Here is a 3,910-nt window from a genome sequence, read left to right as displayed (position 1 = left end):
TCACAGAGCCACCTGTGTGCAGTATCCTTTAGTATCTTCCAAAAACCTCCCTGTCTGAGGGACACCCCTACACTCGTAGCAGTTCTGGGAGAAAACATCCTTGGGTGCACCAGGTGGAGGAGCCACCCGCACAAAATGTACTGCCAGAAAAATCACTTAACCTCTGGCTCAGCTGGAAGAGACAATGCAAGGCTGGAGAGGAATTTGTGTAGACAGGGAGAAGTATTGCTCCTTGACAAAGAACTCTTTGGAAGAGCTTACACCAGCTGCCAAGTGTTCAGACAACTTTTCCACTCTTGAGTATCATTTAGAGCACCACGTGGAGATGAAGCAACAGACAGACAGGTGGGTCCTGCAGGTCATGTCCATGTGCTGCAGTGTTAACACTGACTGTATTTTTCATTTACAATCTTATCATGAAAAAAGTATAGTGCGTGCCAGGGGCCTGTGACAGTGATTTAAAGAGGCTGTGTCAAGCGGCTTGGACTTGAGTGCCCTTTCTTGGGTAGCCTGGAAATTTACTACGAGCTAAACAAAAACAGTAACTCTGATTGCAGACTACTTTATAGAATATTGTGGAATTTGTGAACAACTGTGCTCAGTCCAGTGTATTCCAAGCATTGCAATTAACCTGTGCGGAATGGTGGGACCAAACACAACAGCCCCCCTTTCTGTACTTTGGTAGAGATGGGTAGCAAGAAAACTGCAGTCCCTTGGAGAACAAGTGAGCTACCACCATTACTGGTGCTGCTCTTGCATTCTGTCTTTTTCGTGCTGCTGGTTTGAATGGCTGGCTAGCTGAGGTGAGCCTTTCTGCAATGCACCCAAAGGAAGGCATGAGGAGCACGTGGCCCCAGCACCTCTGCCAGTGGCTTTGCCAAGAGAACCTTGCGCCGTCGGGACGACTTGGCACAGCCTATTGGTCAGGGTCCCACACTGAAAACTTGTCATCAATTTTGTAAAAGAATAAAAAAATTTTAAAATGGCAACCAATGAAAATCAATCTTCTGATGCTCCGCTGCCTTAAATACCAGTAGAGCAAACAAACAGCCCTAAACAATACAGCAGAAACCATATATCAATTACCCTAAATGCTCAAGCATTTTTACTTCACAGCCTGCAACATCCACATGTAGTATCCGCACCCACTGCGCCGGGGTGATAATGGTGCCGCATTGTTCCTGGGCGCCTGGCGGCGAGATAAGGGCTGCCTGCACTTAGATGATAATGAAAGTGGGCAGACTTAACATTGTGATTTGAAAATTTCTTGGGTCTCAGAAAAAGGTTCTATTAAGCCCACTGACCCCAATTGAATATTAATTAGCTAATTAACAGATTTATTGTTCCACGCAATTTCTGGAGAGGCAATTTTTTTTCAAGTGCCATTATTTTTTTAAATTATTTTTTGCATTGTGTATAATTGAATCTTTGCAGCTGCCAGCATCTTCTGCATGATTTGGCAAAAAAAAGAAAGAAAAAGCACTTATAGCTTTACCTTTTTTTTCCAGACCCAAACGTTTCCAATCGCTTTAGTTAGTGCTTGGGGAGGGAGTGGGAAAGAGGCAGCTGATTTATGTCGCAGTCTACAGATTTATTTATTCTTAAAAGCTTAACTTTAAAACGTCCACACTTTTTAAAAATTCTGTTATGATTCACCAGCCTATCTTTTAGCCTGAGGTTACTACACAGGGCGCTGTTATTCCTGGGATAGAAACCGAGGTCTGCTTCCCCATCTCACTATACGCTGTTTTCAACATTCTTTCCTCTCTTCTTACCTGTCTGTTCTTGGGCTTTTCCCCCACACAACCGCTTTCTGTCTTTCAGGCTCTGTCCTTCCTGCAGAATGCTCTTTTGCGTGAACCAACACAAATCTTTTCCTTCAGCAATTTTTTGTCTCTGCAGGTGAATCCTGAGAATGCGAAGTATTTTCCTAAATATTGAATTATTGGTAAAAAAAGAGATAAGATGTCATTTCAACATATGGATGATTTCAAATAAGTTGGTTTTGCACAGACCTTCTTAAGAGCATCACGCTGAATTGCACAATAACCCACAGCGGTCACTCACGTGATGCCGTTATTAGGGCAGGTAGTCCACTGCACATTCTTACATATCCTATATGGCATAATATCTTTTCTTGAAGAATCAAGCTGTCTCTTAAATAGGCTGTGTTATTTTTTCTAGTATCGTCCAAAGACACTAACATAAGCAGTCCTTAATGCTCCAGAATTAACAATGAAGATATCATGTAGCTTTTATTGGAGTATTTCAATGGATAACACCATTATCCCATCAGAAGTAGAAAAGAGATAAATAATATTGCATTATAGAACAGAAAGTATGGCATTTATGTGGTGCAAGAGAACATGCAGATCTCTTAAATCCGTACACCTGGGCTTAAGGCTACATTTTGTGTCTAAATCCAGGATTTACATATTTATTATAGCAGGTACGGCTTGAATGGCAACAGTGACTTTGTTATGGGCGTACATCTTCTTTCTCTGACCATCATGTAAACACACAGACAGCTATGTATTAAAATCACAGTTAAAAATAATATAAAGACTTATCCTGTAAGGGCATTTGAAAAACTCTTTAGCATCTAGAGAAGTAAAGCCACGCTTGCCTGTTCCTCCACTAACAGAGGAGACTTCAAGAAGGATAGCTTTTACTTGCCTCAGATATAGATGTGTCCAAGCTAAATTAAGGCCCAGAAGTTCCTCTTTAGTTCTCCCTTTGGACTGATGATTTTTCTATTATTTTTCTTTTTGATGAAGCTGCAGGTGCTCAGTGAAACAATTCATCAGTATTTTCTAAACAGTTCCTACTTCTACAGCTCACAGTTATGCTGGAAACTTTGGTGACAAAAGACACTGTTAATTTAAAGAAATGCTGTGCTACAAAATAAAATACATCTATCAGGTATCTCTTTCCAGTGTTACAGGTAAGACTGGCTGAGGTTGTAAACCGTACTGCACAATGACAGAGAAATAGGATTTCTTCATATCCCACATTTGTGAGACGCATTGCTTCATTCAACATCCAGAACTGAGATAAGCAATTCAGAAGACAAGCCATCAGAGACAAATCTGGGCCCTGATTACAACAGTTCTACCAGTCATGGAGAGCAAAATGCTTGTGTCCAGACAGCTTTGCCCATCACAGAGAGAAAACTAAATGAAAATATTCACATCTGGGTCTAGATCTCTTATTCACAACATTTTGCCCAAGACTCACCTTAGATAATGCATTTGAACATTGGTACCTACACAAGACCTCAGTGAAGTCCATTAAGAGTTCCATGCAGCGTTCTTCACAAGAATGGCCTGGGGGTATCAAGGCGTTTTAATGAAGTGCTGACGTGGCCTTCTTTTATTTATTTATTTATTTATTTACCTTTTTCACAGCTATATCCTGTTCTGAAATACACCAGCCAGGAAGAGACTGTTTAAACCACATGATATTTTACTTTAAAATTTTAGATGAAATATTACCTGAGCTTCAGAGGAAAATGAAGAAAAACACCCAGAGATGTGATTTCTGCTTACATATAAAAATACAAGGAATAGGGAAGGAGAAGCATAAAGCTTGCGCTAGGATTATAGAGATATGTGAACTATGTCAGTAAGGAGCCTGGACTAGACTCATCAAAAGGTTGGTGGGTATTATTTCATACTGACTCTGACCTTCTACTCTAATGTAATTACTAGGAACAATTTAAATAACTTTTTTTTTCCCCCCAGAAAAAAAAGAAAGCATTTTCCATTGCTTAAAACTGGAAAAACAAAATGTTTGATTGAGGTCATCTTGACATCCATTAGTGTGATAAATGAAGTGGAATTCAAGGCTGCTCCATTATCAAGGTTCATTTTCGTTGTGCAGATCTGGTTTCTCCCCCCCCTCCTTTTTT

This window comes from Meleagris gallopavo, chromosome 5 (assembly GCF_000146605.3).
Source record: "Meleagris gallopavo isolate NT-WF06-2002-E0010 breed Aviagen turkey brand Nicholas breeding stock chromosome 5, Turkey_5.1, whole genome shotgun sequence".
Taxonomy (NCBI): domain Eukaryota; kingdom Metazoa; phylum Chordata; class Aves; order Galliformes; family Phasianidae; genus Meleagris; species Meleagris gallopavo.
The sequence above is the reverse complement of the archived record's forward strand: the minus strand, read 5'-3'. Positions refer to the sequence as shown.